Source organism: Meleagris gallopavo, chromosome Z (genome assembly GCF_000146605.3).
Source record: "Meleagris gallopavo isolate NT-WF06-2002-E0010 breed Aviagen turkey brand Nicholas breeding stock chromosome Z, Turkey_5.1, whole genome shotgun sequence".
Taxonomy (NCBI): Eukaryota; Metazoa; Chordata; class Aves; order Galliformes; family Phasianidae; genus Meleagris; species Meleagris gallopavo.
Genome location: NC_015041.2, coordinates 1,483,804 through 1,490,034, shown reverse-complemented (window position 1 = coordinate 1,490,034; position 6,231 = coordinate 1,483,804). Strand labels below are relative to the sequence as shown.

The 6,231-nt window shown below is 43.7% G+C and overlaps 1 protein-coding gene across 5 annotated transcripts in view; it reads right to left on the bottom strand.

Annotated features, from left to right (window-relative positions):
* SMAD2 (SMAD family member 2) overlaps positions 1-6,231 on the bottom strand; it is a 201,177-nt gene that overhangs the window by 52,883 nt on the left and 142,063 nt on the right. The window lies entirely within an intron of this gene.

The following is a 6,231-nucleotide window of genomic DNA, read 5'->3' as shown; positions in this document are numbered from 1 at the left end:
TTACATTCTGGGCAGCAGACTTAATTAGACAAAATTCAAGAAGTCCTGCGTGGGAAGGTGTTCAGAAGCATGCTGCTACCTCCTGCTTCCTACACCATACACATCACCTCCATGACACTTCTTGGCACTGCACAAAGCCCCTTCTGAAATGGGACTTTTGTCATCTCTGCAACCAAACCCACATACAGATACTGCTGGGGTAATCCAGTCGACACTATCTCCCATCTTTTCGTGCCAGCCTTATTCTCCAAATTGATCTGCTTTCTCCAAAAAACACCCAATATAGCCCTGCTTCAAGTCAACCCAAGTCTTTTTCTTAGGTCTTAGCCCTGGCTTATGATAAATACATGAATTTTTAAATCCAGACACAGATGTGGTGTCTGGGGATTTGATAAGTGTTCCGTTTGTAGATACATGACCATCTACAAATTCATCCCTAAGAGCTTCCTAGGGAGCACCAAATTCTTGGAAAGAGGGTGACAAAGAAATTATGTGTGAAAGCACAGGAAAGGCATTCAGCACCTTAATACAATGCTGCCGAGCAGTATTTAGTAAACCTCCCAATAAAAAATGAAACCCTAAAATAAAACCCCTAATAAAACAATTTTTAGCACTTAGAATCATCAGAGAAATGATCATATCTGTGCTCTGTACCAGGCAACTAGGGAAGAGATTAAGGAGAACACACGTATAAATGTCATTAGCATGCTAGCAGTGGTATAAAAAAACTACCAACTTTTAAAATAAATGAGCTGCTGCAAAATAAACTACCTTACGACAAAATGTACGTAGGGGATATACAAAGTAAATTAAAAAACAGATTAAAGCAACATCTGTATATTAACACCGTCATAAAGCAGCGTAGTGGTAATAGCAGTGGCATGCAAAGGTGTTATAAAATTATCATCTATCCAAGGTGTTATGTCATCTTAATGAAACTGTACAGCCTATACATCTCAAGTGTTACTTCTTTATGCTTTAAAGGAAGGAAAAAAGACATTCCTGTGCATTGCTGGTTGTTGGACCTGATGGCCTTTAGAGGTCCCTTCCAACTCAAACAATTCTGTGATTGTATGGTTCTACGATATCAGTGAGTGCCCACTTGTAAAAACCCATGATTCTCAACCTCCCCTATCCCTTTCCATGCCATTTTGTATGACATACAAACGGATATAGATTGATCTTACGAATTTTCCACCTTTTTATTTTTTTCCACAGAATCAAAGAGAACTTCATAGATTCTGAGTGAACCTTTGTGCTGTTTTCCAGGGGGCTGCTGTCCCAGATTTCTACCATTTCAGTGGAAAGCTAAGCAGACTTTTGCAACAATGAGACAAAGGTTACCTGGAGGAGGAAAAACAATTCTCTTTTAGCTGTGTAAGTGACAACAGCAGTGGGCATGGTGGTGATGGGCTGACAGTTGGACTTTGTGATCTTAGTGGACTTTTTAAATCTCAGTGATTCTATCTATCATTCTAAGGAAGCTTCCTTAAAGCTTTGCAAATCTTCAGTCAAATGAAAGGAAATGTTTTCCCATAGTTTTACCTGTCATCTTCTAAGATAAGACATCGTCTCACTTGGCTCCATTTCTGGAGTTCTGTTTATGCTCTTTGACAGCATAGAGCACAACATGGGCAGCCCAAGCCACTGCATCACCTCCTGAAGGTTAGATATCAGCCATGAAGACCAACTTGGGTGTATTGAGCATGAGGTGGCCTCAATGTACCATCCTGCTTTGAAGAAAAGATATGGCCTCTGACTCCATCTGGGTCTCTACAGCTTGTCTCTCCTTGTAGTATTTCAATACTACGAAGAGCACACAAATGCAAAATAAGGCTTGCTATGCTGCAATTTTTTACCCATGAGTTCTAATAGAAGGATTTGAAGAGAATTATCTACTTCAGAGAAGGCAGAGCAAGCTGTACTCCCTGAGATTCCATGGATGGTGTCATCTCTTGGAGATCAATGTTAACCAAGCTGAACCAAGTTCCGTGGGATCTTAGTAGTAGATATTGGACTGGCAAGGCTGAAAGTTCTACCGCTGACTTGTTGGCCTTCACACAAGGACGACGTCTAACAAAGGAGGATTACTTTTCTTGCTTCCCTGCTTAGAGTTCAGGTGTTGGACATGATGATCCTTGTGGATTCCTTCCAACTTGAGACATTCTGTGATTCCTTGATTCTATGAAACGAAAATCTTGGATTTCCCATTCTGAGCAGAGATTGGAAAAGAGATGCTGTGGGCTGATTCTGTTCCTATCTCCCCCTCAAGGCTTTGACTGTTGGTCACTGTTGGACGGAGGTCTGGATTAACCTTCAGCCTGTTGTTCTTCCTCTACACCCTTAATGCAGCACAGCTAGCCAGTGAGACAGCACAACATGCTCATTCTGCTCTGCAGCTTCCCATTAGTTTTCCATTACACGATGTTATGACAGAAGAGGACTAAAAGTGTCTTTCTGGATTATGACTAAAATCTCATCAATATTGTTAACACAAGGATCTCCATTTGCTGCTATCACTGTTTTAGCACATCAATGACTTATGTAGTAAGGCTAATGCTATAAGAATTATGCAATATATATAACAATTGCTGGAGAGACAGTGTGAGTCTAATGAGAGAGCTTGTCCATGTGATGCATAGATGGAAACTTCCTATGCCATGTGTTTATGGAGATTTATGTCCCTTATTCCCTTTCCAGGTACCTTCTCACTAGTTCCCAGATAGGAAGCTGGGGGAATTGCTCTGTTTTTCAGGAAATGTGGTTTGGTTTCACCCACTGCCCTGTAGCTGTGCACTGTCTCAGGGAACAGAGATGCATTAGACTCTGCAACCAACATCTTTGGGGACATAGGAGAGGGAATAACCTTGTTGGCTCTCTGAAGACCATGAGTACTCACACCCAGTGGTGGGCTTGGACCCTTCAGTCTCTCCTGAAATAAATCTCTCTGCTGGTCTCTTTTTTCTGTTATGATTTTGTGGCTGTTTTGTTTGGTTTTAATGCAATATCTCCAATGGGTGCAGAGGTTTTAATAAGAGAGGAATGAGCATTCAGTGGATTTCACTGCAGTGGGAAGAAACCAAAAAAGGAGGGGTAAAAAATGGGAACATTCAATGCTTATGGCAAGGGAAATGAAATATTTAATAAGCAAAATGCTGGATGTGCAAGGAGGGTCCCCCCAGCCCCCCACTCTCTTCCTTGGCAGAAATTAAACAACTTTTACACACCACGTAGTCTTCAGTACAGTATGCTAATGACGTCCCCGATGCCCTCTTCATCTGATCAAACTTAATTGTCTGTGTCAGGCTGCCAATTAACAAAAGGATCTCCTAGAGTACCAACTTCCAGAGCTACCTTAAAGGTTAATTGAATCATGTAAGCCCAATGCTCTGGCGGACTCAACTTCAGGATCCTATTCTAACCAGGGGTCTGTAGGGGTAACAAATAAAGGAAAAGTTTAATTGCTAAAGCAGCCGAATATAACAGATGCATTAAGAAAGAAATGATCTTTCACAGCAATCCCTTTGCCAATTTTTTTTTCTTTTTTTTTCCCAAACATTTGGAATAATCTTGGGCTTTTTCTATAGATGAGGCATTTTCTAGATTTCATTAGCAGGGGGTAAATAGGAAGAACCAACTAGGAAATATCTTGAGTTGCATGTAGGGACTTCAAAAGCTGACCCTGGGGCTGTGTGCCCCGTTCTTTTGAGAACATTTTCTTCTGGGAGGAATCCCACCATGGCTGGACCAAGTACAGCATCACCCCTGTTTGTATTGGTACCCAAAGCTCAGTTTGGAGCGAAGGGGAACCCTGGGTAACACACTGTATTTATTCAATCCCCAAAGGATATTACGATACCCTTTAAGGTCACAAAAGGAACAAAGTCTCTAAAGATATACAAAACTTGATTATCTTAAGAATCTTTTCCAACATAGAGGATTCTATGATTCTACAAAATGGCTAGGAAATAAAGAAAAATATTAATATTCATAGAACCATCGAGTCATTAAAGTTATAAGAGACTTCCAAGATCATCCAGTCCAACTATAATTTTGAAGGGCTTGTTAAACGGAAACATGAAAAAGAGATTGAAATATGTTGGTAAAGCAATGGCCAAAGAGAGAGATCATCAGGGGGCTGGCAAAGTGGAAACAGAGCTGTGTATGATTCCAGATTAAGTCCACCAGGACGAAAATGTTCTGAGGATCAAACAGGAAAGAACATCATTAAAGGGATAAGAAGTTATATAGTAAAAAACACACCAAATATTGAATGAAACTATCTCGAAGGCATGCAATGACCATACTTGGATGAGTTGGCTTGCCTGGTGTCTGTTAACATGCTGACTCTCTGTGATCTCCTTTATTCCACAGCCAGAAAAACAAGGTGCAAAATCTGGCAGTGCCAGGAGCAACAGAGGTGAAATAGGGAATGGACAGAGACAGGGAGCTGTGATCCTGATCTTCATCCCTCCATCCCTCCATCCCTCCATCCCTTCATCCCTCCATCCCTCCACCTCACCATTCCTGAACCCCTCTGTCCCTCCATCCCTCTGTACCTCCCTTCACCCTTCCATTCCTCCATCCATCCTTCCATCCCCCCATCTGTCCCACAGGAAAGGATTGATTTCACCACTTCCCACGTGGATTTGGTGCCCTTCGAAAGGGGCATCAAGGACCATACTGCCTGATAGCCTTGTGCAAGGAGAATCCCACATGGCTGTGGGGGAGTTCTGCTATTTCCCTAAAAGCAGCTGCTGTCACAGATGTCCTTTGGATGAGCCACGAGTCCCATACCACTTTGTATCCTGAACCACTGAGAATAATGCCAAGTAAACTTGCTGCAACCACCAGCAAAGGCATGCTACTTGGCAGGAGCAGCCAAGAGCTCTGGAATGCAAAGCTTAGGAAAAAAAGAGCTGTAAAGCCAAAGGAGCTAACCCATGGACCTTATGGTCCCGGAGGTATTTAGACGGAGTTTATTCACCAAATTGTTTTATGCACAATTTGACCACTCAATTTCATTTGGATATACATCACGTTAATTGTCTAAGCTCGGTAAGAATCTCTGCTGCTTAAATAGAGTGCCTTTCCACTCTCCAAAACCCACAGCATCACCGCACGCCTCCCATTTCCCGGTGCCTTTTCCAAGGGTACCTGGCAGCTCTGGCGGACGCGGCGCGATGTTGGCTCGCACGTGGCTGACATTGTCTGCGTGTGAGCAAACAGAAGCAGACACACCGCCCCTCTAACAAACTCCTGCAAACTGAGCTATTATCAACGGCGGGCCCTGCTGCATCGCTGGCGGGCACAGTAATTAATTTCCATGCATATCATTGCCAGGATCGCTTACTGATCCGGGGAGCGAGATCAGAGATGTCACACCGTAAATTGAGTCAGAGCCTTCACCTCTGTGTTCAGCGCGCAATTTTACACGCGCTTGACAAAGTAACAAACAGGGGGTAAAAAAGGCAGCGGCTCCCCAGGGTGATGGACGGGGGGAATTGGCCCAATAAATTGTTCCCTGTAAAAAGCCATGTTTTCCTCATTAAAAGGCAGTGAATTCTCTATTGCTTTTCATTAGCGGTGGCCTTGCTAGACGTGAGGTTTAATTGGCAGTGTGTTTACAGGACGCCGGCCCCAGAGGTGAAGGAGACAAAGAGGCTGAAAAGAGATTCTTATTTATTAAGGAGAGGTGACAGGCGGCCGCTTAATAAGTTTTTGTGTGGGTCCTGGAAGAAGTTGTGTCATGAAGAATGGCTGTGCAGGTGTAACCCCTTCTGCACCACTGCGGGGTCTGCTTTTACCAAAGCAATTTAAAGCTGCCATCCTTCTCCTTCAGATAAGAACGTACATAAATAAACTTGCATTGGTTTGAAAGGTAACGGTTGGTTGGCCAGATTGATTGGAAGGCCCTCAACACACAACCAAAGTAATATTAAACAAACACAGAAATATTGAATATAATAATGTCAAATACAGAATTGCAATCATTAATAAGGGAGGAGGAGGAGGAGGAGGAGGAGGAGGAGGAGGAGGAGGAGGAGGAGGAGGAGGAGGAGGAGGAGGAGGAGGAGGAGGAGGAGGAGGAGGAGGAGGAGGAGGAGGAGGAGGAGGAGGAGGAGGAGGAGGAGGAGGAGGAGGAGGAGGAGGAGGAGGAGGAGGAGGAGGAGGAGGAGGAGGAGGAGGAGGAGGAGGAGGAGGAGGAGGAGGAGGAGGAGGAGGAGGAGG